General features: G+C 46.4%; 54 non-coding genes and 1 pseudogene across 54 annotated transcripts; all 55 read left to right on the top strand.

Moving 5' to 3' along the window:
• Positions 1 to 127: 127 nt before the first annotated feature.
• On the top strand, positions 128 to 246 carry LOC148794044 (5S ribosomal RNA). The gene has a single exon (XR_016069023.1). It is a non-coding gene; the product is annotated as a 5S ribosomal RNA (ribosomal RNA).
• Positions 247 to 601: 355 nt separating this feature from the next.
• Positions 602 to 720, top strand: LOC148794043 (5S ribosomal RNA). Its single transcript, XR_016071730.1, has one exon. It is a non-coding gene; the product is annotated as a 5S ribosomal RNA (ribosomal RNA).
• A 354-nt stretch (positions 721 to 1,074) lies between these two features.
• On the top strand, positions 1,075 to 1,193 carry LOC148794042 (5S ribosomal RNA). The gene has a single exon (XR_016069574.1). It is a non-coding gene; the product is annotated as a 5S ribosomal RNA (ribosomal RNA).
• Positions 1,194 to 1,548: 355 nt separating this feature from the next.
• LOC148794041 (5S ribosomal RNA) lies at positions 1,549 to 1,667 on the top strand. Its single transcript, XR_016071729.1, has one exon. It is a non-coding gene; the product is annotated as a 5S ribosomal RNA (ribosomal RNA).
• Positions 1,668 to 2,021: 354 nt separating this feature from the next.
• On the top strand, positions 2,022 to 2,140 carry LOC148794040 (5S ribosomal RNA). The gene has a single exon (XR_016069573.1). It is a non-coding gene; the product is annotated as a 5S ribosomal RNA (ribosomal RNA).
• A 355-nt stretch (positions 2,141 to 2,495) lies between these two features.
• LOC148794039 (5S ribosomal RNA) lies at positions 2,496 to 2,614 on the top strand. Its single transcript, XR_016072167.1, has one exon. It is a non-coding gene; the product is annotated as a 5S ribosomal RNA (ribosomal RNA).
• Positions 2,615 to 2,968: 354 nt separating this feature from the next.
• On the top strand, positions 2,969 to 3,087 carry LOC148794038 (5S ribosomal RNA). Its single transcript, XR_016068830.1, has one exon. It is a non-coding gene; the product is annotated as a 5S ribosomal RNA (ribosomal RNA).
• Positions 3,088 to 3,442: 355 nt separating this feature from the next.
• On the top strand, positions 3,443 to 3,561 carry LOC148794037 (5S ribosomal RNA). Its single transcript, XR_016074720.1, has one exon. It is a non-coding gene; the product is annotated as a 5S ribosomal RNA (ribosomal RNA).
• Positions 3,562 to 3,916: 355 nt separating this feature from the next.
• On the top strand, positions 3,917 to 4,035 carry LOC148794036 (5S ribosomal RNA). Its single transcript, XR_016071728.1, has one exon. It is a non-coding gene; the product is annotated as a 5S ribosomal RNA (ribosomal RNA).
• A 354-nt stretch (positions 4,036 to 4,389) lies between these two features.
• On the top strand, positions 4,390 to 4,508 carry LOC148794035 (5S ribosomal RNA). Its single transcript, XR_016069572.1, has one exon. It is a non-coding gene; the product is annotated as a 5S ribosomal RNA (ribosomal RNA).
• A 355-nt stretch (positions 4,509 to 4,863) lies between these two features.
• Positions 4,864 to 4,982, top strand: LOC148794034 (5S ribosomal RNA). The gene has a single exon (XR_016071727.1). It is a non-coding gene; the product is annotated as a 5S ribosomal RNA (ribosomal RNA).
• Positions 4,983 to 5,336: 354 nt separating this feature from the next.
• On the top strand, positions 5,337 to 5,455 carry LOC148794033 (5S ribosomal RNA). Its single transcript, XR_016068829.1, has one exon. It is a non-coding gene; the product is annotated as a 5S ribosomal RNA (ribosomal RNA).
• A 355-nt stretch (positions 5,456 to 5,810) lies between these two features.
• LOC148794032 (5S ribosomal RNA) lies at positions 5,811 to 5,929 on the top strand. Its single transcript, XR_016074719.1, has one exon. It is a non-coding gene; the product is annotated as a 5S ribosomal RNA (ribosomal RNA).
• Positions 5,930 to 6,284: 355 nt separating this feature from the next.
• Positions 6,285 to 6,403, top strand: LOC148794031 (5S ribosomal RNA). Its single transcript, XR_016070177.1, has one exon. It is a non-coding gene; the product is annotated as a 5S ribosomal RNA (ribosomal RNA).
• A 355-nt stretch (positions 6,404 to 6,758) lies between these two features.
• LOC148794030 (5S ribosomal RNA) lies at positions 6,759 to 6,877 on the top strand. Its single transcript, XR_016071726.1, has one exon. It is a non-coding gene; the product is annotated as a 5S ribosomal RNA (ribosomal RNA).
• A 354-nt stretch (positions 6,878 to 7,231) lies between these two features.
• Positions 7,232 to 7,350, top strand: LOC148794029 (5S ribosomal RNA). The gene has a single exon (XR_016069986.1). It is a non-coding gene; the product is annotated as a 5S ribosomal RNA (ribosomal RNA).
• Positions 7,351 to 7,705: 355 nt separating this feature from the next.
• Positions 7,706 to 7,824, top strand: LOC148794028 (5S ribosomal RNA). Its single transcript, XR_016071725.1, has one exon. It is a non-coding gene; the product is annotated as a 5S ribosomal RNA (ribosomal RNA).
• A 354-nt stretch (positions 7,825 to 8,178) lies between these two features.
• Positions 8,179 to 8,297, top strand: LOC148794027 (5S ribosomal RNA). Its single transcript, XR_016069571.1, has one exon. It is a non-coding gene; the product is annotated as a 5S ribosomal RNA (ribosomal RNA).
• Positions 8,298 to 8,652: 355 nt separating this feature from the next.
• Positions 8,653 to 8,771, top strand: LOC148794026 (5S ribosomal RNA). Its single transcript, XR_016072166.1, has one exon. It is a non-coding gene; the product is annotated as a 5S ribosomal RNA (ribosomal RNA).
• A 354-nt stretch (positions 8,772 to 9,125) lies between these two features.
• On the top strand, positions 9,126 to 9,244 carry LOC148794025 (5S ribosomal RNA). The gene has a single exon (XR_016068827.1). It is a non-coding gene; the product is annotated as a 5S ribosomal RNA (ribosomal RNA).
• A 355-nt stretch (positions 9,245 to 9,599) lies between these two features.
• On the top strand, positions 9,600 to 9,718 carry LOC148794024 (5S ribosomal RNA). The gene has a single exon (XR_016074718.1). It is a non-coding gene; the product is annotated as a 5S ribosomal RNA (ribosomal RNA).
• Positions 9,719 to 10,073: 355 nt separating this feature from the next.
• Positions 10,074 to 10,192, top strand: LOC148794023 (5S ribosomal RNA). Its single transcript, XR_016071723.1, has one exon. It is a non-coding gene; the product is annotated as a 5S ribosomal RNA (ribosomal RNA).
• Positions 10,193 to 10,546: 354 nt separating this feature from the next.
• LOC148794022 (5S ribosomal RNA) lies at positions 10,547 to 10,665 on the top strand. The gene has a single exon (XR_016069570.1). It is a non-coding gene; the product is annotated as a 5S ribosomal RNA (ribosomal RNA).
• Positions 10,666 to 11,020: 355 nt separating this feature from the next.
• LOC148794021 (5S ribosomal RNA) lies at positions 11,021 to 11,139 on the top strand. The gene has a single exon (XR_016072165.1). It is a non-coding gene; the product is annotated as a 5S ribosomal RNA (ribosomal RNA).
• Positions 11,140 to 11,493: 354 nt separating this feature from the next.
• Positions 11,494 to 11,612, top strand: LOC148794020 (5S ribosomal RNA). The gene has a single exon (XR_016068826.1). It is a non-coding gene; the product is annotated as a 5S ribosomal RNA (ribosomal RNA).
• Positions 11,613 to 11,967: 355 nt separating this feature from the next.
• On the top strand, positions 11,968 to 12,086 carry LOC148794019 (5S ribosomal RNA). Its single transcript, XR_016071274.1, has one exon. It is a non-coding gene; the product is annotated as a 5S ribosomal RNA (ribosomal RNA).
• Positions 12,087 to 12,441: 355 nt separating this feature from the next.
• On the top strand, positions 12,442 to 12,560 carry LOC148794018 (5S ribosomal RNA). The gene has a single exon (XR_016074817.1). It is a non-coding gene; the product is annotated as a 5S ribosomal RNA (ribosomal RNA).
• A 354-nt stretch (positions 12,561 to 12,914) lies between these two features.
• LOC148794017 (5S ribosomal RNA) lies at positions 12,915 to 13,033 on the top strand. The gene has a single exon (XR_016069569.1). It is a non-coding gene; the product is annotated as a 5S ribosomal RNA (ribosomal RNA).
• Positions 13,034 to 13,388: 355 nt separating this feature from the next.
• On the top strand, positions 13,389 to 13,507 carry LOC148794016 (5S ribosomal RNA). The gene has a single exon (XR_016074816.1). It is a non-coding gene; the product is annotated as a 5S ribosomal RNA (ribosomal RNA).
• A 354-nt stretch (positions 13,508 to 13,861) lies between these two features.
• LOC148794015 (5S ribosomal RNA) lies at positions 13,862 to 13,980 on the top strand. Its single transcript, XR_016074717.1, has one exon. It is a non-coding gene; the product is annotated as a 5S ribosomal RNA (ribosomal RNA).
• A 355-nt stretch (positions 13,981 to 14,335) lies between these two features.
• On the top strand, positions 14,336 to 14,454 carry LOC148794014 (5S ribosomal RNA). Its single transcript, XR_016074716.1, has one exon. It is a non-coding gene; the product is annotated as a 5S ribosomal RNA (ribosomal RNA).
• A 355-nt stretch (positions 14,455 to 14,809) lies between these two features.
• LOC148794013 (5S ribosomal RNA) lies at positions 14,810 to 14,928 on the top strand. The gene has a single exon (XR_016074715.1). It is a non-coding gene; the product is annotated as a 5S ribosomal RNA (ribosomal RNA).
• A 355-nt stretch (positions 14,929 to 15,283) lies between these two features.
• On the top strand, positions 15,284 to 15,402 carry LOC148794012 (5S ribosomal RNA). The gene has a single exon (XR_016072229.1). It is a non-coding gene; the product is annotated as a 5S ribosomal RNA (ribosomal RNA).
• Positions 15,403 to 15,756: 354 nt separating this feature from the next.
• LOC148794011 (5S ribosomal RNA) lies at positions 15,757 to 15,875 on the top strand. Its single transcript, XR_016068825.1, has one exon. It is a non-coding gene; the product is annotated as a 5S ribosomal RNA (ribosomal RNA).
• Positions 15,876 to 16,230: 355 nt separating this feature from the next.
• LOC148794010 (5S ribosomal RNA) lies at positions 16,231 to 16,349 on the top strand. Its single transcript, XR_016074714.1, has one exon. It is a non-coding gene; the product is annotated as a 5S ribosomal RNA (ribosomal RNA).
• A 355-nt stretch (positions 16,350 to 16,704) lies between these two features.
• On the top strand, positions 16,705 to 16,823 carry LOC148794009 (5S ribosomal RNA). Its single transcript, XR_016071722.1, has one exon. It is a non-coding gene; the product is annotated as a 5S ribosomal RNA (ribosomal RNA).
• A 354-nt stretch (positions 16,824 to 17,177) lies between these two features.
• LOC148794008 (5S ribosomal RNA) lies at positions 17,178 to 17,296 on the top strand. Its single transcript, XR_016072978.1, has one exon. It is a non-coding gene; the product is annotated as a 5S ribosomal RNA (ribosomal RNA).
• A 354-nt stretch (positions 17,297 to 17,650) lies between these two features.
• LOC148794007 (5S ribosomal RNA) lies at positions 17,651 to 17,769 on the top strand. Its single transcript, XR_016070680.1, has one exon. It is a non-coding gene; the product is annotated as a 5S ribosomal RNA (ribosomal RNA).
• A 355-nt stretch (positions 17,770 to 18,124) lies between these two features.
• On the top strand, positions 18,125 to 18,243 carry LOC148794006 (5S ribosomal RNA). The gene has a single exon (XR_016072164.1). It is a non-coding gene; the product is annotated as a 5S ribosomal RNA (ribosomal RNA).
• Positions 18,244 to 18,597: 354 nt separating this feature from the next.
• LOC148794005 (5S ribosomal RNA) lies at positions 18,598 to 18,716 on the top strand. The gene has a single exon (XR_016070451.1). It is a non-coding gene; the product is annotated as a 5S ribosomal RNA (ribosomal RNA).
• Positions 18,717 to 19,071: 355 nt separating this feature from the next.
• LOC148794004 (5S ribosomal RNA) lies at positions 19,072 to 19,190 on the top strand. Its single transcript, XR_016074712.1, has one exon. It is a non-coding gene; the product is annotated as a 5S ribosomal RNA (ribosomal RNA).
• A 355-nt stretch (positions 19,191 to 19,545) lies between these two features.
• LOC148794003 (5S ribosomal RNA) lies at positions 19,546 to 19,664 on the top strand. Its single transcript, XR_016071796.1, has one exon. It is a non-coding gene; the product is annotated as a 5S ribosomal RNA (ribosomal RNA).
• Positions 19,665 to 20,018: 354 nt separating this feature from the next.
• LOC148794002 (5S ribosomal RNA) lies at positions 20,019 to 20,137 on the top strand. Its single transcript, XR_016069568.1, has one exon. It is a non-coding gene; the product is annotated as a 5S ribosomal RNA (ribosomal RNA).
• Positions 20,138 to 20,492: 355 nt separating this feature from the next.
• Positions 20,493 to 20,611, top strand: LOC148794001 (5S ribosomal RNA). The gene has a single exon (XR_016071721.1). It is a non-coding gene; the product is annotated as a 5S ribosomal RNA (ribosomal RNA).
• Positions 20,612 to 20,965: 354 nt separating this feature from the next.
• Positions 20,966 to 21,084, top strand: LOC148794000 (5S ribosomal RNA; annotated as a pseudogene).
• A 356-nt stretch (positions 21,085 to 21,440) lies between these two features.
• Positions 21,441 to 21,559, top strand: LOC148793999 (5S ribosomal RNA). The gene has a single exon (XR_016072163.1). It is a non-coding gene; the product is annotated as a 5S ribosomal RNA (ribosomal RNA).
• A 354-nt stretch (positions 21,560 to 21,913) lies between these two features.
• On the top strand, positions 21,914 to 22,032 carry LOC148793998 (5S ribosomal RNA). The gene has a single exon (XR_016068824.1). It is a non-coding gene; the product is annotated as a 5S ribosomal RNA (ribosomal RNA).
• A 355-nt stretch (positions 22,033 to 22,387) lies between these two features.
• LOC148793997 (5S ribosomal RNA) lies at positions 22,388 to 22,506 on the top strand. Its single transcript, XR_016071803.1, has one exon. It is a non-coding gene; the product is annotated as a 5S ribosomal RNA (ribosomal RNA).
• A 354-nt stretch (positions 22,507 to 22,860) lies between these two features.
• LOC148793996 (5S ribosomal RNA) lies at positions 22,861 to 22,979 on the top strand. Its single transcript, XR_016069566.1, has one exon. It is a non-coding gene; the product is annotated as a 5S ribosomal RNA (ribosomal RNA).
• A 355-nt stretch (positions 22,980 to 23,334) lies between these two features.
• On the top strand, positions 23,335 to 23,453 carry LOC148793995 (5S ribosomal RNA). The gene has a single exon (XR_016072162.1). It is a non-coding gene; the product is annotated as a 5S ribosomal RNA (ribosomal RNA).
• A 354-nt stretch (positions 23,454 to 23,807) lies between these two features.
• On the top strand, positions 23,808 to 23,926 carry LOC148793994 (5S ribosomal RNA). Its single transcript, XR_016068821.1, has one exon. It is a non-coding gene; the product is annotated as a 5S ribosomal RNA (ribosomal RNA).
• A 355-nt stretch (positions 23,927 to 24,281) lies between these two features.
• On the top strand, positions 24,282 to 24,400 carry LOC148793993 (5S ribosomal RNA). Its single transcript, XR_016071720.1, has one exon. It is a non-coding gene; the product is annotated as a 5S ribosomal RNA (ribosomal RNA).
• A 354-nt stretch (positions 24,401 to 24,754) lies between these two features.
• LOC148793992 (5S ribosomal RNA) lies at positions 24,755 to 24,873 on the top strand. The gene has a single exon (XR_016070823.1). It is a non-coding gene; the product is annotated as a 5S ribosomal RNA (ribosomal RNA).
• Positions 24,874 to 25,227: 354 nt separating this feature from the next.
• On the top strand, positions 25,228 to 25,346 carry LOC148793991 (5S ribosomal RNA). Its single transcript, XR_016070678.1, has one exon. It is a non-coding gene; the product is annotated as a 5S ribosomal RNA (ribosomal RNA).
• Positions 25,347 to 25,700: 354 nt separating this feature from the next.
• Positions 25,701 to 25,819, top strand: LOC148793990 (5S ribosomal RNA). Its single transcript, XR_016073168.1, has one exon. It is a non-coding gene; the product is annotated as a 5S ribosomal RNA (ribosomal RNA).
• The last annotated feature ends 153 nt before the right edge of the window (positions 25,820 to 25,972 follow it).

Genomic DNA, 25,972 nt, shown 5'->3' with positions numbered 1-25,972 from the left:
GCTCTCGTAGGAGCTTGTGCACGGTTACCAAGGGAGGAAGGCTGCATACACAGTTTTTTCAAATCTAAAACAATTAATGGAGGGGAGCAAGATAGTGCATAAAGATATAAGCGAGCATGAATTAAACGGGTGCGATCATACCAGCACTAATGCACCGGATCCCATCAGGACTCCGAAGTTAAGTGTGCTTGGGCGAGAGTAGTATTAGAATGGGTGACCTCCTGGGAAGTCCTTGTGTTGCACCCCAATTTTATTAATATTTTATTTCGATATCGTATTTGCAAATTCCATTTGTCGTTTCGGCGATACAAACTCAAACAACGCGCCGGATACTCGGACCATTTGCGGCACGATTGTCATTACTGAATGGGAACCGTGCAAAAACCGGGCTTTTGGCATTCGTCGTGCATTATGGGCCCCGCGATAGTATTGCATCTATCCGGGGGTGCGGCAGATCTGAAAAACAAACTCTCTGCTCACGTAGGAGCTTGTGCACGGTTACCAAGGGAGGAAGGCTGCATACACAGTTTTTTCAAATCTAAAACAATTAATGGTGGGGAGCAAGATAGTGCATAAAGATATAAGCGAGCATGAATTAAACGGGTGCGATCATACCAGCACTAATGCACCGGATCCCATCAGAACTCCGAAGTTAAGTGTGCTTGGGCGAGAGTAGTACTTGAATGGGTGACCTCCTGGGAAGTCCTCGTGTTGCACCCCAATTTTATTAATAATTTATTTTGATTTATATTTGCAAATTCCATTTGTTGTTTCTGGGAGACAACTGGAAACAATGCGTCGGATACTCGGACCATTTGCGGCACGATCGTCATTACTGAATGGCAACGATGCAAGAACCGGGCTTTCGGCATTCGTCATGCATTGTGGGCCCCGTGATAGTATTGCATCTATCCGGAGGTGCGGCAGATCTGGAAAGCAAACACTCCGCTCACGTAGGAGCTTGTGCACGGTTACCAAGGGAGGAAGGTTGCATACACATTTTTTTCAAATCTAAAACAATTAATGGAGGGGAGCAAGATAGTGCATAAAGATCTAAGCGAGCATGAATTAAACGGGTGCGATCATACCAGCACCAATGCACCGGATCCCATCAGAACTCCAAAGTTAAGTGTGCTTGGGCGAGAGTAGTACTAGGATGGGTGACCTCCCTGGAAGTCCTCGTGTTGCACCCCAATTTTATTAATATTTTATTTCGATATCGTATTTGCAAATTCCATTTGTCGTTTCGGCGAGACAAACGCAAACAACGCGCCGGATACTCGGACCATTTGCGGCACAATTGTCATTACTGAATGGGAACCGTGCAAAAACCGGGCTTTTGGCATTCGTCGTGCATTGTGGGCCCCGCGATAGTATTGCATCTATCCGGGGGTGCGGCAGATCTGAAAAACAAACACTCTGCTCACGTAGGAGCTTGTGCACGGTTACCAAGGGAGGAAGGCTGCATACACAGTTTTTTCAAATCTAAAACAATTAATGGTGGGGAGCAAGATAGTGCATAAAGATATAAGCGAGCATGAATTAAACGGGTGCGATCATACCAGCACTAATGCACCGGATCCCATCAGAACTCCGAAGTTAAGTGTGCTTGGGCGAGAGTAGTACTTGAATGGGTGACCTCCTGGGAAGTCCTCGTGTTGCACCCCAATTTTATTAATAATTTATTTTGATTTGTATTTGCAAATTCCATTTGTTGTTTCTGGGAGACAACTGGAAACAATGCGTCGGATACTCGGACCATTTGCGGCACGATCGTCATTTCTGAATGGCAACGATGCAAGAACCGGGCTTTCGGCATTCGTCATGCATTGTGGGCCCCGCGATAGTATTGCATCTATCCGGAGGTGCGGCACATCTGAAAAGCAAACACTCCGCTCACGTAGGAGCTTGTGCACGGTTACCAAGGGAGGAAGGTTGCATACACATTTTTTTCAAATCTAAAACAATTAATGGAGGGGAGCAAGATAGTGCATAAAGATCTAAGCGAGCATGAATTAAACGGGTGCGATCATACCAGCACCAATGCACCGGATCCCATCAGAACTCCAAAGTTAAGTGTGCTTGGGCGAGAGTAGTACTAGGATGGGTGACCTCCCTGGAAGTCCTCGTGTTGCACCCCAATTTTATTAATATTTTATTTCGATATCGTATTTGCAAATTCCATTTGTCGTTTCGGCGAGACAAACGCAAACAACGCGCCGGATACTCGGTACATTTGCGTCACGATCGTCATTACTGAATGGCAACGATGCAGGAACCAGGCTTTCGGCATTCGTCGTGCATTGTGGGCCCCGCGATAGTATTGCATTTATCCGGTGGTGCGGCAGGTCTGAAAAGCAAACAATCCGCTCACGTAGGAGATTGTGCACGGTTACCAAGGGAGGAAGGCTGCATACACAGTTTTTTCAAATCTAAAACAATTAATGGAGGGGTGCAAGATAGTGCATAAAGATCTAAGCGAGCATGAATTAAACGGGTGTGATCATACCAGCACTAATGCACCGGATCCCATCAGAACTCCGAAGTTAAGTGTGCTTGGGCGAGAGTAGTACTAGAATGGGTGACCTCCTGGGAAATCCTCGTGTTGCACCCCAATTTTATTAATATTTTATTTTGATTTGTATTTGCAAATTCCATTTGTTGTTTCTGGGAGACAACTGGAAACAATGCGTCGGATACTCGGACCATTTGCGGCACGATCGTCATTACTGAATGGCAACGATGCAAGAACCGGGCTTTCGGCATTCGTCATGCATTGTGGGCCCCGCGATAGTGTTGCATCTATCCGGAGGTGCGGCAGATCTGAAAAGCAAACACTCCGCTCACGTAGGAGCTTGTGCACGGTTACCAAGGGAGGAAGGCTGCATACACATTTTTTTCAAATCTAAAGCAATTAATGGAGGGGAGCAAGATAGTGCATAAAGATCTAAACGAGCATGAATTAAATGAGTGCGATCATACCAGCACTAATGCACCGGATCCCATCAGAACTCCGAAGGTAAGTGTGCTTGGGCGAGCGTAGTACTAGGATGGGTGACCTCCTGGGAAGTCCTCGTGTTGCACCCCAATTTTATTAATATTTTATTTCGATATCGTATTTGCAAATTCCATTTGTCGTTTCGGCGAGACAAACGCAAGCAACGCGCCGGATACTCGGACCATTTGCGGCACGATCGTCATTACTGAATGGGAACCGTGCAAAAACCGGGCTTTTGGCATTCGTCGTGCATTGTGGGCCCCGCGATAGTATTGCATCTATCCAGGGGAGCGGCAGATCTGAAAAGCAAACACTCCGCTTACGTAGGAGCTTGTGCACGGTTACCAAGGGAGGAAGGCTGCATACACAGTTTTTTCAAATCTAAAACAATTAATGGAGGGGAGCAAGATAGTGCATAAAGATATAAGCGAGCATGAATTAAACGGGTGCGATCATACCAGCACTAATGCACCGGATCCCATCAGGACTCCGAAGTTAAGTGTGCTTGGGCGAGAGTAGTACTAGAATGGGTGACCTCCTGGGAAGTCCTTGTGTTGCACCCCAATTTTATTAATATTTTATTTCGATATCGTATTTGCAAATTCCATTTGTCGTTTCGGCGATACAAACTCAAACAACGCGCCGGATACTCGGACCATTTGCGGCACGATTGTCATTACTGAATGGGAACCGTGTAAAAACCCGGCTTTTGGCATTCGTCGTGCATTGTGGGCCCCGCGATAGTATTGCATCTATCCGGGGGTGCGGCAGATCTGAAAAACAAACACTCTGCTCACGTAGGAGCTTGTGCACGGTTACCAAGGGAGGAAGGCTGCATACACAGTTTTTTCAAATCTAAAACAATTAATGGTGGGGAGCAAGATAGTGCATAAAGATATAAGCGAGCATGAATTAAACGGGTGCGATCATACCAGCACTAATGCACCGGATCCCATCAGAACTCCGAAGTTAAGTGTGCTTGGGCGAGAGTAGTACTTGAATGGGTGACCTCCTGGGAAGTCCTCGTGTTGCACCCCAATTTTATTAATAATTTATTTTGATTTGTATTTGCAAATTCCATTTGTTGTTTCTGGCAGACAACTGGAAACAATGCGTCGGATACTCGGACCATTTGCGGCACGATCGTCATTACTGAATGGCAACGATGCAAGAACCGGGCTTTCGGCATTCGTCATGCATTGTGGGCCCCGCGATAGTATTGCATCTATCCGGAGGTGCGGCAGATCTGGAAAGCAAACACTCCGCTCACGTAGGAGCTTGTGCACGGTTACCAAGGGAGGAAGGTTGCATACACATTTTTTTCAAATCTAAAACAATTAATGGAGGGGAGCAAGATAGTGCATAAAGATCTAAGCGAGCATGAATTAAACGGGTGCGATCATACCAGCACCAATGCACCGGATCCCATCAGAACTCCAAAGTTAAGTGTGCTTGGGCGAGAGTAGTACTAGGATGGGTGACCTCCCTGGAAGTCCTCGTGTTGCACCCCAATTTTATTAATATTTTATTTCGATATCGTGTTTGCAAATTCCATTTGTCGTTTCGGCGAGACAAACGCAAACAACGCGCCGGATACTCGGACCATTTGCGGCACGATTGTCATTACTGAATGGGAACCGTGCAAAAACCGTGCTTTTGGCATTCGTCGTGCATTGTGGGCCCCGCGATAGTATTGCATCTATCCGGGGGTGCGGCAGATCTGAAAAACAAACACTCTGCTCACGTAGGAGCTTGTGCACGGTTACCAAGGGAGGAAGGCTGCATACACAGTTTTTTCAAATCTAAAACAATTAATGGTGGGGAGCAAGATAGTGCATAAAGATATAAGCGAGCATGAATTAAACGGGTGCGATCATACCAGCACTAATGCACCGGATCCCATCAGAACTCCGAAGTTAAGTGTGCTTGGGCGAGAGTAGTACTTGAATGGGTGACCTCCTGGGAAGTCCTCGTGTTGCACCCCAATTTTATTAATAATTTATTTTGATTTGTATTTGCAAATTCCATTTGTTGTTTCTGGGAGACAACTGGAAACAATGCGTCGAATACTCGGACCATTTGCGGCACGATCGTCATTACTGAAAGGCAACGATGCAAGATCCGGGCTTTCGGCATTCGTCATGCATTGTGGGCCCCGCGATAGTATTGCATCTATCCGGAGGTGCGGCAGATCTGAAAAGCAAACACTCCGCTCACGTAGGAGCTTGTGCACGGTTACCAAGGGAGGAAGGCTGCATACACATTTTTTTCAAATCTAAAACAATTAATGGAGGGGAGCAAGATAGTGCATAAAGATCTAAGCGAGCATGAATTAAACGAGTGCGATCATACCAGCACTAATGCACCGGATCCCATCAGAACTCCGAAGGTAAGTGTGCTTGGGCGAGCGTAGTACTAGGATGGGTGACCTCCTGGGAAGTCCTCGTGTTGCACCCCAATTTTATTAATATTTTATTTCGATATCGTATTTGCAAATTCCATTTGTCGTTTCGGCGAGACAAACGCAAGCAACGCGCCGGATACTCGGACCATTTGCGGCACGATCGTCATTACTGAATGGGAACCGTGCAAAAACCGGGCTTTTGGCATTCGTCGTGCATTGTGGGCCCCGCGATAGTATTGCATCTATCCAGGGGTGCGGCAAATCTGAAAAGCAAACACTCCGCTCACGTAGGAGCTTGTGCACGGTTACCAAGGGAGGAAGGCTGCATACACAGTTTTTTCAAATCTAAAACAATTAATGGAGGGGAGCAAGATAGTGCATAAAGATATAAGCGAGCATGAATTAAACGGGTGCGATCATACCAGCACTAATGCACCGGATCCCATCAGGACTCCGAAGTTAAGTGTGCTTGGGCGAGAGTAGTACTAGAATGGGTGACCTCCTGGGAAGTCCTTGTGTTGCACCCCAATTTTATTAATATTTTATTTCGATATCGTATTTGCAAATTCCATTTGTCGTTTCGGCGATACAAACTCAAACAACGCGCCGGATACTCGGACCATTTGCGGCACGATTGTCATTACTGAATGGGAACCGTGCAAAAACCGGGCTTTTGGCATTCGTCGTGCATTGTGGGCCCCGCGATAGTATTGCATCTATCCGGGGGTGCGGCAGATCTGAAAAACAAACACTCTGCTCTCGTAGGAGCTTGTGCACGGTTACCAAGGGAGGAAGGCTGCATACACAGTTTTTTCAAATCTAAAACAATTAAGGGAGGGGAGCAAGATAGTGCATAAAGATATAAGCGAGCATGAATTAAACGGGTGCGATCATACCAGCACTAATGCACCGGATCCCATCAGGACACCGAAGTTAAGTGTGCTTGGGCGAGAGTAGTACTAGAATGGGTGACCTCCTGGGAAGTCCTTGTGTTGCACCCCAATTTTATTAATATTTTATTTCGATATCGTATTTGCAAATTCCATTTGTCGTTTCGGCGATACAAACTCAAACAACGCGCCGGATACTCGGACCATTTGCGGCACGATTGTCATTACTGAATGGGAACCGTGCAAAAACCGGGCTTTTGGCATTCGTCGTGCATTATGGGCCCCGCGATAGTATTGCATCTATCCGGGGGTGCGGCAGATCTGAAAAACAAACACTCTGCTCACGTAGGAGCTTGTGCACGGTTACCAAGGGAGGAAGGCTGCATACACAGTTTTTTCAAATCTAAAACAATTAATGGTGGGGAGCAAGATAGTGCATAAAGATATAAGCGAGCATGAATTAAACGGGTGCGATCATACCAGCACTAATGCACCGGATCCCATCAGAACTCCGAAGTTAAGTGTGCTTGGGCGAGAGTAGTACTTGAATGGGTGACCTCCTGGGAAGTCCTCGTGTTGCACCCCAATTTTATTAATAATTTATTTTGATTTGTATTTGCAAATTCCATTTGTTGTTTCTGGGAGACAACTGGAAACAATGCGTCGGATACTCGGACCATTTGCGGCACGATCGTCATTACTGAATGGCAACGATGCAAGAACCGGGCTTTCGGCATTCGTCATGCATTGTGGGCCCCGTGATAGTATTGCATCTATCCGGAGGTGCGGCAGATCTGGAAAGCAAACACTCCGCTCACGTAGGAGCTTGTGCACGGTTACCAAGGGAGGAAGGTTGCATACACATTTTTTTCAAATCTAAAACAATTAATGGAGGGGAGCAAGATAGTGCATAAAGATCTAAGCGAGCATGAATTAAACGGGTGCGATCATACCAGCACCAATGCACCGGATCCCATCAGAACTCCAAAGTTAAGTGTGCTTGGGCGAGAGTAGTACTAGGATGGGTGACCTTCCTGGAAGTCCTCGTGTTGCACCCCAATTTTATTAATATTTTATTTCGATATCGTATTTGCAAATTCCATTTGTCGTTTCGGCGAGACAAACGCAAACAACGCGCCGGATACTCGGACCATTTGCGGCACGATTGTCATTACTGAATGGGAACCGTGCAAAAACCGGGCTTTTGGCATTCGTCGTGCATTGTGGGCCCCGCGATAGTATTGCATCTATCCGGGGGTGCGGCAGATCTGAAAAACAAGCACTCTGCTCACGTAGGAGCTTGTGCACGGTTACCAAGGGAGGAAGGCTGCATACACAGTTTTTTCAAATGTAAAACAATTAATGGTGGGGAGCAAGATAGTGCATAAAGATATAAGCGAGCATGAATTAAACGGGTGCGATCATACCAGCACTAATGCACCGGATCCCATCAGAACTCCGAAGTTAAGTGTGCTTGGGCGAGAGTAGTACTTGAATGGGTGACCTCCTGGGAAGTCCTCGTGTTGCACCCCAATTTTATTAATAATTTATTTTGATTTGTATTTGCAAATTCCATTTGTTGTTTCTGGGAGACAACTGGAAACAATGCGTCGGATACTCGGACCATTTGCGGCACGATCGTCATTTCTGAATGGCAACGATGCAAGAACCGGGCTTTCGGCATTCGTCATGCATTGTGGGCCCCGCGATAGTATTGCATCTATCCGGAGGTGCGGCACATCTAAAAAGCAAACACTCCGCTCACGTAGGAGCTTGTGCACGGTTACCAAGGGAGGAAGGTTGCATACACATTTTTTTCAAATCTAAAACAATTAATGGAGGGGAGCAAGATAGTGCATAAAGATCTAAGCGAGCATGAATTAAACGGGTGCGATCATACCAGCACCAATGCACCGGATCCCATCAGAACTCCAAAGTTAAGTGTGCTTGGGCGAGAGTAGTACTAGGATGGGTGACCTCCCTGGAAGTCCTCGTGTTGCACCCCAATTTTATTAATATTTTATTTCGATATCGTATTTGCAAATTCCATTTGTCGTTTCGGCGAGACAAACGCAAACAACGCGCCGGATACTCGGAACATTTGCGTCACGATCGTCATTACTGAATGGCAACGATGCAGGAACCAGGCTTTCGGCATTCGTCGTGCATTGTGGGCCCCGCGATAGTATTGCATTTATCCGGTGGTGCGGCAGGTCTGAAAAGCAAACAATCCGCTCACGTAGGAGATTGTGCACGGTTACCAAGGGAGGAAGGCTGCATACACAGTTTTTTCAAATCTAAAACAATTAATGGAGGGGAGCAAGATAGTGCATAAAGATCTAAGCGAGCATGAATTAAACGGGTGTGATCATACCAGCACTAATGCACCGGATCCCATCAGAACTCCGAAGTTAAGTGTGCTTGGGCGAGAGTAGTACTAGAATGGGTGACCTCCTGGGAAATCCTCGTGTTGCACCCCAATTTTATTAATATTTTATTTTGATTTGTATTTGCAAATTCCATTTGTTGTTTCTGGGAGACAACTGGAAACAATGCGTCGGATACTCGGACCATTTGCGGCACGATCGTCATTACTGAATGGCAACGATGCAAGAACCGGGCTTTCGGCATTCGTCATGCATTGTGGGCCCCGCGATAGTGTTGCATCTATCCGGAGGTGCGGCAGATCTGAAAAGCAAACACTCCGCTCACGTAGGAGCTTGTGCACGGTTACCAAGGGAGGAAGGCTGCGTACACATTTTTTTCAAATCTAAAGCAATTAATGGAGGGGAGCAAGATAGTGCATAAAGATCTAAACGAGCATGAATTAAATGAGTGCGATCATACCAGCACTAATGCACCGGATCCCATCAGAACTCCGAAGGTAAGTGTGCTTGGGCGAGCGTAGTACTAGGATGGGTGACCTCCTGGGAAGTCCTCGTGTTGCACCCCAATTTTATTAATATTTTATTTCGATATCGTATTTGCAAATTCCATTTGTCGTTTCGGCGAGACAAACGCAAGCAACGCGCCGGATACTCGGACCATTTGCGGCACGATCGTCATTACTGAATGGGAACCGTGCAAAAACCGGGCTTTTGGCATTCGTCGTGCATTGTGGGCCCCGCGATAGTATTGCATCTATCCAGGGGAGCGGCAGATCTGAAAAGCAAACACTCCGCTCACGTAGGAGCTTGTGCACGGTTACCAAGGGAGGAAGGCTGCATACACAGTTTTTTCAAATCTAAAACAATTAATGGAGGGGAGCAAGATAGTGCATAAAGATATAAGCGAGCATGAATTAAACGGGTGCGATCATACCAGCACTAATGCACCGGATCCCATCAGGACTCCGAAGTTAAGTGTGCTTGGGCGAGAGTAGTACTAGAATGGGTGACCTCCTGGGAAGTCCTTGTGTTGCACCCCAATTTTATTAATATTTTATTTCGATATCGTATTTGCAAATTCCATTTGTCGTTTCGGCGATACAAACTCAAACAACGCGCCGGATACTCGGACCATTTGCGGCACGATTGTCATTACTGAATGGGAACCGTGCAAAAACCGGGCTTTTGGCATTCGTCGTGCATTGTGGGCCCCGCGATAGTATTGCATCTATCCGGGGGTGCGGCAGATCTGAAAAACAAACACTCTGCTCACGTAGGAGCTTGTGCACGGTTACCAAGGGAGGAAGGCTGCATACACAGTTTTTTCAAATCTAAAACAATTAATGGTGGGGAGCAAGATAGTGCATAAAGATATAAGCGAGCATGAATTAAACGGGTGCGATCATACCAGCACTAATGCACCGGATCCCATCAGAACTCCGAAGTTAAGTGTGCTTGGGCGAGAGTAGTACTTGAATGGGTGACCTCCTGGGAAGTCCTCGTGTTGCACCCCAATTTTATTAATAATTTATTTTGATTTGTATTTGCAAATTCCATTTGTTGTTTCTGGGAGACAACTGGAAACAATGCGTCGGATACTCGGACCATTTGCGGCACGATCGTCATTACTGAATGGCAACGATGCAAGAACCGGGCTTTCGGCATTCGTCATGCATTGTGGGCCCCGCGATAGTATTGCATCTATCCGGAGGTGCGGCAGATCTGAAAAGCAAACACTCCGCTCACGTAGGAGCTTGTGCACGGTTACCAAGGGAGGAAGGTTTCATACACATTTTTTTCAAATCTAAAACAATTAATGGAGGGGAGCAAGATAGTGCATAAAGATCTAAGCGAGCATGAATTAAACGGGTGCGATCATACCAGCACCAATGCACCGGATCCCATCAGAACTCCAAAGTTAAGTGTGCTTGGGCGAGAGTAGTACTAGGATGGGTGACCTCCCTGGAAGTCCTCGTGTTGCACCCCAATTTTATTAATATTTTATTTCGATATCGTATTTGCAAATTCCATTTGTCGTTTCGGCGAGACAAACGCAAACAACGCGCCGGATACTCGGAACATTTGCGTCACGATCGTCATTACTGAATGGCAACGATGCAGGAACCAGGCTTTCGGCATTCGTCGTGCATTGTGGGCCCCGCGATACTATTGCATTTATCCGGTGGTGCGGCAGGTCTGAAAAGCAAACAATCCGCTCACGTAGGAGATTGTGCACGGTTACCAAGGGAGGAAGGCTGCATACACAGTTTTTTCAAATCTAAAACAATTAATGGAGGGGAGCAAGATAGTGCATAAAGATCTAAGCGAGCATGAATTAAACGGGTGTGATCATACCAGCACTAATGCACCGGATCCCATCAGAACTCCGAAGTTAAGTGTGCTTGGGCGAGAGTAGTACTAGAATGGGTGACCTCCTGGGAAATCCTCGTGTTGCACCCCAATTTTATTAATATTTTATTTTGATTTGTATTTGCAAATTCCATTTGTTGTTTGTGGGAGACAACTGGAAACAATGCGTCGGATACTCGGACCATTTGCGGCACGATCGTCATTACTGAATGGCAACGATGCAAGAACCGGGCTTTCGGCATTCGTCATGCATTGTGGGCCCCGCGATAGTATTGCATCTATCCGGAGGTGCGGCAGATCTGAAAAGCAAACACTCCGCTCACGTAGGAGCTTGTGCACGGTTACCAAGGGAGGAAGGCTGCATACACATTTTTTTCAAATCTAAAACAATTAATGGAGGGGAGCAAGATAGTGCATAAAGATCTAAACGAGCATGAATTAAATGAGTGCGATCATACCAGCACTAATGCACCGGATCCCATCAGAACTCCGAAGGTAAGTGTGCTTGGGCGAGCGTAGTACTAGGATGGGTGACCTCCTGGGAAGTCCTCGTGTTGCACCCCAATTTTATTAATATTTTATTTCGATATCGTATTTGCAAATTCCATTTGTCGTTTCGGCGAGACAAACGCAAGCAACGCGCCGGATACTCGGACCATTTGCGGCACGATCGTCATTACTGAATGGGAACCGTGCAAAAACCGGGCTTTTGGCATTCGTCGTGCATTGTGGGCCGCGCGATAGTATTGCATCTATCCAGGGGTGCGGCAGATCTGAAAAGCAAACACTCTGCTCACGTTGGAGCTTGTGCACGGTTACCAAGGGAGGAAGGCTGCATACACAGTTTTTTCAAGTCTAAAACAATTAATGGAGGGGAGCAAGATAGTGCATAAAGATCTAAGCCAGCATGAATTAAACGGGTGCGATCATACCAGCACTAATGCACCGGATCCCATCAGAACTCCGAAGTTAAGCGTGCTTGGGCGAGAGTAGTACTAGGATGGGTGACCTCCTGGGAAGTCCTCGTGTTGCACCCCAATTTTATTAATATTTTATTTCGATATCGTATTTGCAAATTCCATTTGTCGTTTCGGCGAGACAAACGCAAACAACGCGCCGGATACTCGGAACATTTGCGTCACGATCGTCATTACTGAATGGCAACGATGCAGGAACCAGGCTTTCGGCATTCGTCGTGCATTGTGGGCCCCGCGATAGTATTGCATTTATCCGGTGGTGCGGCAGGTCTGAAAAGCAAACAATCCGCTCACGTAGGAGATTGTGCACGGTTACCAAGGGAGGAAGGCTGCATACACAGTTTTTTCAAATCTAAAACAATTAATGGAGGGGAGCAAGATAGTGCATAAAGATCTAAGCGAGCATGAATTAAACGGGTGCGATCATACCAGCACCAATGCACCGGATCCCATCAGAACTCCAAAGTTAAGTGTGCTTGGGCGAGAGTAGTACTAGAATGGGTGACCTCCTGGGAAATCCTCGTGTTGCACCCCAATTTTATTAATATTTTATTTTGATTACTATTTGCAAATTCCATTTGTTGTTTCTGGGAGACAACTGGAAACAATGCGTCGGATACTCGGACCATTTGCGGCACGATCGTCATTACTGAATGGCAACGATGCAAGATCCGGGCTTTCGGCATTCGTCATGCATTGTGGGCCCCGCGATAGTATTGCATCTATCCGGAGGTGCGGCAGATCTGAAAAGCAAACACTCCGCTCACGTAGGAGCTTGTGCACGGTTACCAAGGGAGGAAGGTTGCATACACATTTTTTTCAAATCTAAAACAATTAATGGAGGGGAGCAAGATAGTGCATAAAGATCTAAGCGAGCATGAATTAAACGGGTGCGATCATACCAGCACCAATGCACCGGATCCCATCAGAACTCCAAAGTTAAGTGTGCTTGGGCGAGAGTAGTACTAGGATGGGTGACCTCCCTGGAAGTCCTCGTGTTGCACCCCAATTTTATTAATATTTTATTTCGATATCGTATTTGCAAATTCCATTTGTCGTTTCGGCGAGACAAACGCAAACAACGCGCCGGATACTCGGAACATTTGCGTCACGATCGTCATTACTGAATGGCAACGATGCAGGAACCAGGCTTTCGGCATTCGTCGTGCATTGTGGGCCCCGTGATAGTATTGCATTTATCCGGTGGTGCGGCAGGTCTGAAAAGCAAACAATCCGCTCACGTAGGAGATTGTGCACGGTTACCAAGGGAGGAAGGCTGCATACACAGTTTTTTCAAATCTAAAACAATTAATGGAGGGGAGCAAGATAGTGCATAAAGATCTAAGCGAGCATGAATTAAACGGGTGCGATCATACCAGCACCAATGCACCGGATCCCATCAGAACTCCAAAGTTAAGTGTGCTTGGGCGAGAGTAGTACTAGAATGGGTGACCTCCTGGGAAATCCTCGTGTTGCACCCCAATTTTATTAATATTTTATTTTGATTACTATTTGCAAATTCCATTTGTTGTTTCTGGGAGACAACTGGAAACAATGCGTCGGATACTCGGACCATTTGCGGCACGATCGTCATTACTGAATGGCAACGATGCAAGATCCGGGCTTTCGGCATTCGTCATGCATTGTGGGCCCCGCGATAGTATTGCATCTATCCGGAGGTGCGGCAGATCTGAAAAGCAAACACTCCGCTCACGTAGGAGCTTGTGCACGGTTACCAAGGGAGGAAGGCTGCATACACATTTTTTTCAAATCTAAAACAATTAATGGAGGGGAGCAAGATAGTGCATAAAGATCTAAGCGAGCATGAATTAAACGGGTGCGATCATACCAGCACTAATGCACCGGATCCCATCAGGACTCCGAAGTTAAGTGTGCTTGGGCGAGAGTAGTACTAGAATGGGTGACCTCCTGGGAAGTCCTTGTGTTGCACCCCAATTTTATTAATATTTTATTTCGATATCGTATTTGCAAATTCCATTTGTCGTTTCGGCGATACAAACTCAAACAACGCGCCGGATACTCGGACCATTTGCGGCACGATTGTCATTACTGAATGGGAACCGTGCAAAAACCGGGATTTTGGCATTCGTCGTGCATTGTGGGCCCCGCGATAGTATTGCATCTATCCGGGGGTGCGGCAGATCTGAAAAACAAACACTCTGCTCTCGTAGGAGCTTGTGCACGGTTACCAAGGGAGGAAGGCGGCATACACAGTTTTTTCAAATCTAAAACAATTAATGGAGGGGAGCAAGATAGTGCATAAAGATATAAGCGAGCATGAATTAAACGGGTGCGATCATACCAGCACTAATGCACCGGATCCCATCAGGACTCCGAAGTTAAGTGTGCTTGGGCGAGAGTAGTACTAGAATGGGTGACCTCCTGGGAAGTCCTTGTGTTGCACCCCAATTTTATTAATATTTTATTTCGATATCGTATTTGCAAATTCCATTTGTCGTTTCGGCGATACAAACTCAAACAACGCGCCGGATACTCGGACCATTTGCGGTACGATTGTCATTACTGAATGGGAACCGTGCAAAAACCGGGCTTTTGGCATTCGTCGTGCATTATGGGCCCCGCGATAGTATTGCATCTATCCGGGGGTGCGGCAGATCTGAAAAACAAACACTCTGCTCACGTAGGAGCTTGTGCACGGTTACCAAGGGAGGAAGGCTGCATACACAGTTTTTTCAAATCTAAAACAATTAATGGTGGGGAGCAAGATAGTGCATAAAGATATAAGCGAGCATGAATTAAACGGGTGCGATCATACCAGCACTAATGCACCGGATCCCATCAGGACTCCGAAGTTAAGTGTGCTTGGGCGAGAGTAGTACTAGAATGGGTGACCTCCTGGGAAGTCCTTGTGTTGCACCCCAATTTTATTAATATTTTATTTCGATATCGTATTTGCAAATTCCATTTGTCGTTTCGGCGATACAAACTCAAACAACGCGCCGGATACTCGGACCATTTGCGGCACGATTGTCATTACTGAATGGGAACCGTGCAAAAACCGGGCTTTTGGCATTCGTCGTGCATTGTGGGCCCCGCGATAGTATTGCATCTATCCGGGGGTGCGGCAGATCTGAAAAACAAACACTCTGCTCACGTAGGAGCTTGTGCACGGTTACCAAGGGAGGAAGGCTGCATACACAGTTTTTTCAAATCTAAAACAATTAATGGTGGGGAGCAAGATAGTGCATAAAGATATAAGCGAGCATGAATTAAACGGGTGCGATCATACCAGCACTAATGCACCGGATCCCATCAGAACTCCGAAGTTAAGTGTGCTTGGGCGAGAGTAGTACTAGAATGGGTAACCTCCTGGGAAATCCTCGTGTTGCACCCCAATTTTATTAATATTTTATTTTGATTAGTATTTGCAAATTCCATTTGTTGTTTCTGGGAGACAACTGGAAACAATGCGTCGGATACTCGGACCATTTGCGGCACGATCGTCATTACTGAATGGCAACGATGCAAGATCCGGGCTTTCGGCATTCGTCATGCATTGTGGGCCCCGCGATAGTATTGCATCTATCCGGAGGTGCGGCAGATCTGAAAAGCAAACACTCCGCTCACGTAGGAGCTTGTGCACGGTTACCAAGGGAGGAAGGCTGCATAAACATTTTTTTCAAATCTAAAACAATTAATGGAGGGGAGCAAGATAGTGCATAAAGATCTAAGCGAGCATGAATTAAACGAGTGCGATCATACCAGCACTAATGCACCGGATCCCATCAGAACTCCGAAGGTAAGTGTGCTTGGGCGAGCGTAGTACTAGGATGGGTGACCTCCTGGGAAGTCCTCGTGTTGCACCCCAATTTTATTAATATTTTAATTCGATATCGTATTTGCAAATTCCATTTGTCGTTTCGGCGAGACAAACGCAAGCAACGCGCCGGATACTCGGACCATTTGCGGCACGATCGTCATTACTGAATGGGAACCGTGCAAAAACCGGGCTTTTGGCATTCGTCGTGCATTGTGGGCCCCGCGATAGTATTGCATCTATCCAGGGGTTCGGCAGATCTGAAAAGCAAACACTCCGCTCACGTAGGAGCTTGTGCACGGTTACCAAGGGAGGAAGGCTGCATACACAGTTTTTTCAAATCTAAAACAATTAATGGAGGGGAGCAAGATAGTGCATAAAGATATAAGCGAGCATGAATTAAACGGGTGCGATCATACCAGCACTAATGCACCGGATCCCATCAGGACTCCGAAGTTAAGTGTGCTTGGGCGAGAGTAGTACTAGAATGGGTGACCTCCTGGGAAGTCCTTGTGTTGCACCCCAATTTTATTAATATTTTATTTCGATATCGTATTTGCAAATTCCATTTGTCGTTTCGGCGATACAAACTCAAACAACGCGCCGGATACTCGGACCATTTGCGGCACGATTGTCATTACTGAATGGGAACCGTGCAAAAACCGGGCTTTTGGCATTCGTCGTGCATTGTGGGCCCCGCGATAGTATTGCATCTATCCGGGGGTGCGGCAGATCTGAAAAACAAACACTCTGCTCTCGTAGGAGCTTGTGCACGGTTACCAAGGGAGGAAGGCTGCATACACAGTTTTTTCAAATCTAAAACAATTAATGGAGGGGAGCAAGATAGTGCATAAAGATATAAGCGAGCATGAATTAAACGGGTGCGATCATACCAGCACTAATGCACCGGATCCCATCAGAACTCCGAAGTTAAGTGTGCTTGGGCGAGAGTAGTACTTGAATGGGTGACCTCCTGGGAAGTCCTCGTGTTGCACCCCAATTTTATTAATAATTTATTTTGATTTGTATTTGCAAATTCCATTTGTTGTTTCTGGGAGACAACTGGAAACAATGCGTCGGATACTCGGACCATTTGCGGCACGATCGTCATTACAGAATGGCAACGATGCAAGAACCGGGCTTTCGGCATTCGTCATGCATTGTGGGCCCCGCGATAGTATTGCATCTATCCGGAGGTGCGGCAGATCTGAAAAGCAAACACTCCGCTCACGTAGGAGCTTGTGCACGGTTACCAAGGGAGGAAGGTTGCATACACATTTTTTTCAAATCTAAAACAATTAATGGAGGGGAGCAAGATAGTGCATAAAGATCTAAGCGAGCATGAATTAAACGGGTGCGATTATACCAGCACAATTGCTCCGGATCCCATCAGAACTCCGAAGTTAAGTGTGCTTGGGCGAGAGTAGTACTAGAATGGGTGACCTCCTGGGAAGTCCTCGTGTTGCACCCCAATTTTATTAATATTTTATTTTGATTTGTATTTGAAAATTCCATTTGTTGTTTCTGGGAGACAACTGGAAACAATGCGTCGTATTCTCGGACCATTTGCGGCACGATTGTCATTACTGAATGGCAACGATGCAAGAACCGGGCTTTCGGCATTCGTCATGCATTGTGGGCCCCGCGATAGTATTGCATATATCCGGAGGTGCGGCAGATCTGAAAAGCAAACACTCCGCTCACGTAGGAGCTTGTGCACGGTTACCAAGGGAGGATGGCTGCATACACATTTTTTTCAAATCTAAAACAATTAATGGAGGGGAGCAAGATAGTGCATAAAGATCTAAGCGAGCATGAATTAAACGGGTGCGATCATTCCAGCACCAATGCACCGGATCCCATCAGAACTCCAAAGTTAAGTGTGCTTGGGCGAGAGTAGTACTAGGATGGGTGACCTCCCTGGAAGTCCTCGTGTTGCACCCCAATTTTATTAATATTTTATTTCGATATCGTATTTGCAAATTCCATTTGTCGTTTCGGCGAGACAAACGCAAACAACGCGCCGGATACTCGGAACATTTGCGTCACGATCGTCATTACTGAATGGCAACGATGCAGGAACCAGGCATTCGGCATTCGTCGTGCATTGTGGGCCCCGCGATAGTATTGCATTTATCCGGTGGTGCGGCAGATCTGAAAAGCAAACAATCCGCTCACGTAGGAGATTGTGCACGGTTACCAAGGGAGGAAGGCTTCATACATAGTTTTTTCAAATCTAAAACAATTAATGGAGGGGAGCAAGATAGTGCATAAAGATCTAAGCGAGCACGAATTAAACGGGTGTGATCATACCAGCACTAATGCACCGGATCCCATCAGAACTCCGAAGTTAAGTGTGCTTGGGCGAGAGTAGTACTAGAATGGGTGACCTCCTGGGAAATCCTCGTGTTGCACCCCAATTTTATTAATATTTTATTTTGATTTGTATTTGCAAATTCCATTTGTTGTTTCTGGGAGACAACTGGAAACAATGCGTCGGATACTCGGACCATTTGCGGCACGATCGTCATTACTGAATGGCAACGATGCAAGATCCGGGCTTTCGGCATTCGTCATGCGTTGTGGGCCCCGCGATAGTATTGCATCTATCCGGAGGTGCGGCAGATCTGAAAAGCAAACACTCCGCTCACGTAGGAGCTTGTGCACGGTTACCAAGGGAGGAAGGCTGCATACACATTTTTTTCAAATCTAAAACAATTAATGGAGGGGAGCAAGATAGTGCATAAAGATCTAAGCGAGCATGAATTAAACGAGTGCGATCATACCAGCACTAATGCATCGGATCCCATCAGAACTCCGAAGGTAAGTGTGCTTGGGCGAGCGTAGTACTTGGATGGGTGACCTCCTGGGAAGTCCTCGTGTTGCACCCCAATTTTATTAATATTTTATTTCGATATCGTATTTGCAAATTCCATTTGTCGTTTCGGCGAGACAAACGCAAGCAACGCGCCGGATACTCGGACCATTTGCGGCACGATCGTCATTACTGAATGGGAACCGTGCAAAAACCGGGCTTTTGGCATTCGTCGTGCATTGTGGGCCCCGCGATAGTATTGCATCTATCCAGGGGTGCGGCAGATCTGAAAAGCAAACACTCCGCTCACGTAGGAGCTTGTGCACGGTTACCAAGGGAGGAAGGCTGCATACACAGTTTTTTCAAATCTAAAACAATTAATGGAGGGGAGCAAGATAGTGCATAAAGATATAAGCGAGCATGAATTAAACGGGTGCGATCATACCAGCACTAATGCACCGGATCCCATCAGGACTCCGAAGTTAAGTGTGCTTGGGCGAGAGTAGTACTAGAATGGGTGACCTCCTGGGAAGTCCTTGTGTTGCACCCCAATTTTATTAATATTTTATTTCGATATCGTATTTGCAAATTCCATTTGTCGTTTCGGCGATACAAACTCAAACAACGCGCCGGATACTCGGACCATTTGCGGCACGATTGTCATTACTGAATGGGAACCGTGCAAAAACCGGGCTTTTGGCATTCGTCGTGCATTGTGGGCCCCGCGATAGTATTGCATATATCCGGGGGTGCGGCAGATCTGAAAAACAAACACTCTGCTCACGTAGGAGCTTGTGCACGGTTACCAAGGGAGGAAGGCTGCATACACAGTTTTTTCAAATCTAAAACAATTAATGGTGGGGAGCAAGATAGTGCATAAAGATATAAGCGAGCATGAATTAAACGGGTGCGATCATACCAGCACTAATGCACCGGATCCCATCAGAACTCCGAAGTTAAGTGTGCTTGGGCGAGAGTAGTACTTGAATGGGTGACCCCCTGGGAAGTCCTCGTGTTGCACCCCAATTTTATTAATAATTTATTTTGATTTGTATTTGCAAATTCCATTTGTTGTTTCTGGGAGACAACTGGAAACAATGCGTCGGATACTCGGACCATTTGCGGCACGATCGTCATTACTGAATGGCAACGATGCAAGAACCGGGCTTTCGGCATTCGTCTTGCATTGTGGGCCCCGCGATAGTATTGCATCTATCCGGAGGTGCGGCAGATCTGAAAAGCAAACACTCCGCTCACGTAGGAGCTTGTGCACGGTTACCAAGGGAGGAAGGTTGCATACACATTTTTTTCAAATCTAAAACAATTAATGGAGGGGAGCAAGATAGTGCATAAAGATCTAAGCGAGCATGAATTAAACGGGTGCGATCATACCAGCACCAATGCACCGGATCCCATCAGAACTCCAAAGTTAAGTGTGCTTGGGCGAGAGTAGTACTAGGATGGGTGACCTCCCTGGAAGTCCTCGTGTTGCACCCCAATTTTATTAATATTTTATTTCGATATCGTATTTGCAAATTCCATTTGTCGTTTCGGCGAGACAAACGCAAACAACGCGCCGGATACTCGGACCATTTGCGGCACGATTGTCATTACTGAATGGGAACCGTGCAAAAAACGGGCTTTTGGCATTCGTCGTGCATTGTGGGCCCCGCGATAGTATTGCATCTATCCGGGGGTGCGGCAGATCTGAAAAACAAACACTCTGCTCACGTAGGAGCTTGTGCACGCTTACCAAGGGAGGAAGGCTGCATACACAGTTTTTTCAAATCTAAAACAATTAATGGTGGGGAGCAAGATAGTGCATAAAGATATAAGCGAGCATGAATTAAACGGGTGCGATCATACCAGCACTAATGCACCGGATCCCATCAGAACTCCGAAGTTAAGTGTGCTTGGGCGAGAGTAGTACTTGAATGGGTGACCTCCTGGGAAGTCCTCGTGTTGCACCCCAATTTTATTAATAATTTATTTTGATTTGTATTTGCAAATTCCATTTGTTGTTTCTGGGAGACAACTGGAAACAATGCGTCGGATACTCGGACCATTTGCGGCACGATCGTCATTACTAAATGGCAACGATGCAAGAACCGGGCTTTCGGCATTCATCATGCATTGTGGGCCCCGCGATAGTATTGCATCTATCCGGAGGTGCGGCAGATCTGAAAAGCAAACACTCCGCTCACGTAGGAGCTTGTGCACAGTTACCAAGGGAGGAAGGTTGCATACACATTTTTTTCAAATCTAAAACAATTAATGGAGGGGAGCAAGATAGTGCATAAAGATCTAAGCGAGCATGAATTAAACGGGTGCGATCATACCAGCACCAATGCACCGGATCCCATCAGAACTCCAAAGTTAAGTGTGCTTGGGCGAGAGTAGTACTAGGATGGGTGACCTCCCTGGAAGTCCTCGTGTTACACCCCAATTTTATTAATATTTTTATTTCGATATCGTATTTGCAAATTCCATTTGTCGTTTCGGCGAGACAAACGCAAACAACGCGCCGGATACTCGGAACATTTGCGTCACGATCGTCATTACTGAATGGCAACGATGCAGGAACCAGGCTTTCGGCATTCGTCGTGCATTGTGGGCCCCGCGATAGTATTGCATTTATCCGGTGGTGCGGCAGGTCTGAAAAGCAAACAATCCGCTCACGTAGGAGATTGTGCACGGTTACCAAGGGAGGAAGGCTGCATACACAGTTTTTTCAAATCTAAAACAATTAATGGAGGGGAGGAAGATAGTGCATAAAGATCTAAGCGAGCATGAATTAAACGGGTGTGATCATACCAGCACTAATGCACCGGATCCCATCAGAACTCCGAAGTTAAGTGTGCTTGGGCGAGAGTAGTACTAGAATGGGTGACCTCCTGGGAAATCCTCGTGTTGCACCCCAATTTTATTAATATTTTATTTTGATTTGTATTTGCAAATTCCATTTGTTGTTTCTGGGAGACAACTGGAAACAATGCGTCGGATACTCGGACCATTTGCGGCACGATCGTCATTACTGAATGGCAGCGATGCAAGAACCGGGCTTTCGGCATTCGTCATGCATTGTGGGCCCCGCGATAGTATTGCATCTATCCGGAGGTGCGGCAGATCTGAAAAGCAAACACTCCGCTCACGTAGGAGCTTGTGCACGGTTACCAAGGGAGGAAGGCTGCATACACATTTTTTTCAAATCTAAAACAATTAATGGAGGGGAGCAAGATAGTGCATAAAGATCTAAACGAGCATGAATTAAATGAGTGCGATCATACCAGCACTAATGCACCGGATCCCATCAGAACTCCGAAGGTAAGTGTGCTTGGGCGAGCGTAGTACTAGGATGGGTGACCTCCTGGGAAGTCCTCGTGTTGCACCCCAATTTTATTAATATTTTATTTCGATATCGTATTTGCAAATTCCATTTGTCGTTTCGGCGAGACAAACGCAAGCAACGCGCCGGATACTCTGACCATTTGCGGCACGTTCGTCATTACTGAATGGGAACCGTGCAAAAACCGGGCTTTTGGCATTCGTCGTGCATTGTGGGCCCCGCGATAGTATTGCATCTATCCAGGGGTGCGGCAGATCTGAAAAGCAAACACTCTGCTCACGTAGGAGCTTGTGCACGGTTACCAAGGGAGGAAGGCTGCATACACAGTTTTTTCAAGTCTAAAACAATTAATGGAGGGGAGCAAGATAGTGCATAAAGATCTAAGCCAGCATGAATTAAACGGGTGCGATCATACCAGCACTAATGCACCGGATCCCATCAGAACTCCGAAGTTAAGCGTGCTTGGGCGAGAGTAGTACTAGGATGGGTGACCTCCTGGGAAGTCCTCGTGTTGCACGCCAATTTTATTAATATTTTATTTTGATTTGTATTTGCAAATTCCATTTGTTGTTTCTGGGAGACAACTGGAAACAATGCGTCGGATACTCGGACCATTTGCGGCACGATCGTCATTACTGAATGGCAACGATGCAAGAACCGGGCTTTCGGCATTCGTCATGCATTGTGGGCCCCGCGATAGTATTGCATCTATCCGGATGTGCGGCAGTTCTGAAAAGCAAACACTCCGCTCACGTAGGAGCTTGTGCACGGTTACCAAGGGAGGAAGGCTGCATACACATTTTTTTCAAATCTAAAACAATTAATGGAGGGGAGCAAGATAGTGCATAAAGATCTAAGCGAGCATGAATTAAACGGGTGCGATCATACCAGCACCAATGCACCGGATCCCATCAGAACTCCAAAGTTAAGTGTGCTTGGGCGAGAGTAGTACTAGGATGGGTGACCTCCCTGGAAGTCCTCGTGTTGCACCCCAATTTTATTAATATTTTATTTCGATATCGTATTTGCAAATTCCATTTGTCGTTTCGGCGAGACAAACGCAAACAACGCGCCGGATACTCGGAACATTTGCGTCACGATCGTCATTACTGAAAGGCAACGATGCAGGAACCAGGCATTCGGCATTCGTCGTGCATTGTGGGCCCCACGATAGTATTGCATTTATCCGGTGGTGCGGCAGATCTGAAAAGCAAACAATCCGCTCACGTAGGAGATTGTGCACGGTTACCAAGGGAGGAAGGCTTCATACATAGTTTTTTCAAATCTAAAACAATTAATGGAGGGGAGAAAGATAGTGCATAAAGATCTGAGCGAGCATGAATTAAACGGGTGTGATCATACCAGCACTAATGCACCGGATCCCATCAGAACTCCGAAGTTAAGTGTGCTTGGGCGAGAGTAGTACTAGAATGGGTGACCTCCTGGGAAATCCTCGTGTTGCACCCCAATTTTATTAATATTTTATTTTGATTACTATTTGCAAATTCCATTTGTTGTTTCTGGGAGACAACTGGAAACAATGCGTCGGATACTCGGACCATTTGCGGCACGATCGTCATTACTGAATGGCAACGATGCAAGATCCGGGCTTTCGGCATTCGTCATGCATTGTGGGCCCCGCGATAGTATTGCATCTATCCGGAGGTGCGGCAGATCTGAAAAGCAAACACTCCGCTCACGTAGGAGCTTGTGCACGGTTACCAAGGGAGGAAGGCTGCATACACATTTTTTTCAAATCTAAAACAATTAATGGAGGGGAGCAAGATAGTGCATAAAGATCTAAGCGAGCATGAATTAAACGAGTGCGATCATACCAGCACTAATGCACCGGATCCCATCAGAACTCCGAAGGTAAGTGTGCTTGGGCGAGCGTAGTACTAGGATGGGTGACCTCCTGGGAAGTCCTCGTGTTGCACCCCAATTTTATTAATATTTTATTTCGATATCGTATTTGCAAATTCCATTTGTCGTTTCGGCGAGACAAACGCAAGCAACGCGCCGGATACTCGGACCATTTGCGGCACGATCGTCATTACTGAATGGGAACCGTGCAAAAACCGGGCTTTTGGCATTCGTCGTGCATTGTGGGCCCCGCGATAGTATTGCATCTATCCAGGGGTGCGGCAGATCTGAAAAGCAAACACTCCGCTCACGTAGGAGCTTGTGCACGGTTACCAAGGGAGGAAGGCTGCATACACAGTTTTTTCAAATCTAAAACAATTAATGGAGGGGAGCAAGATAGTGCATAAAGATATAAGCGAGCATGAATTAAACGGGTGCGATCATACCAGCACTAATGCACCGGATCCCATCAGAACTCCGAAGTTAAGTGTGCTTGGGCGAGAGTAGTACTTGAATGGGTGACCTCCTGGGAAGTCCTCGTGTTGCACCCCAATTTTATTAATAATTTATTTTGATTTGTATTTGCAAATTCCATTTGTTGTTTCTGGGAGACAACTGGAAACAATGCGTCGGATACTCGGACCATTTGCGGCACGATCGTCATTACAGAATGGCAACGATGCAAGAACCGGGCTTTCGGCATTCGTCATGCATTGTGGGCCCCGCGATAGTATTGCATCTATCCGGAGGTGCGGCAGATCTGAAAAGCAAACACTCCGCTCACGTAGGAGCTTGTGCACGGTTACCAAGGGAGGAAGGTTGCATACACATTTTTTTCAAATCTAAAACAATTAATGGAGGGGAGCAAGATAGTGCATAAAGATCTAAGCGAGCATGAATTAAACGGGTGCGATCATACCAGCACAATTGCACCGGATCCCATCAGAACTCCGAAGTTAAGTGTGCTTGGGCGAGAGTAGTACTAGAATGGGTGACCTCCTGGGAAGTCCTCGTGTTGCACCCCAATTTTATTAATATTTTATTTTGATTTGTATTTGCAAATTCCATTTGTTGTTTCTGGGAGACAACTGGAAACAATGCGTCGTATACTCGGACCATTTGCGGCACGATTGTCATTACTGAATGGCAACGATGCAAGAACCGGGCTTTCGGCATTCGTCATGCATTGTGGGCCCCGCGATAGTATTGCATATATCCGGAGGTGCGGCAGATCTGAAAAGCAAACACTCCGCTCACGTAGGAGCTTGTGCACGGTTACCAAGGGAGGATGGCTGCATACACATTTTTTTCAAATCTAAAACAATTAATGGAGGGGAGCAAGATAGTGCATAAAGATCTAAGCGAGCATGAATTAAACGGGTGCGATCATTCCAGCACCAATGCACCGGATCCCATCAGAACTCCAAAGTTAAGTGTGCTTGGGCGAGAGTAGTACTAGGATGGGTGACCTCCCTGGAAGTCCTCGTGTTGCACCCCAATTTTATTAATATTTTATTTCGATATCGTATTTGCAAATTCCATTTGTCGTTTGGCGAGACAAACGCAAACAACACGCCGGATACTCGGAACATTTGCGTCACGATCGTCATTACTGAATGGCAACGATGCAGGAACCAGGCATTCGGCATTCGTCGTGCATTGTGGGCCCCGCGATAGTATTGCATTTATCCGGTGGTGCGGCAGATCTGAAAAGCAAACAATCCGCTCACGTAGGAGATTGTGCACGGTTACCAAGGGAGGAAGGCTTCATACATAGTTTTTTCAAATCTAAAACAATTAATGGAGGGGAGCAAGATAGTGCATAAAGATCTAAGCGAGCATGAATTAAACGGGTGTGATCATACCAGCACTAATGCACCGGATCCCATCAGAACTCCGAAGTTAAGTGTGCTTGGGCGAGAGTAGTACTAGAATGGGTGACCTCCTGGGAAATCCTTGTGTTGCACCCCAATTTTATTAATATTTTATTTTGATTTGTATTTGCCAATTCCATTTGTTGTTTCTGGGAGACAACTGGAAACAATGCGTCGGATACTCGGACCATTTGCGGCACGATCGTCATTACTGAATGGCAACGATGCAAGATCCGGGCTTTCGGCATT

This window comes from Nelumbo nucifera, chromosome 4 (genome assembly GCF_055504915.1).
Source record: "Nelumbo nucifera cultivar China Antique chromosome 4, China Antique-T2T, whole genome shotgun sequence".
Lineage (NCBI taxonomy): Eukaryota > Viridiplantae > Streptophyta > Magnoliopsida > Proteales > Nelumbonaceae > Nelumbo > Nelumbo nucifera.
This window is presented reverse-complemented; position numbering and strand designations above follow the sequence as displayed.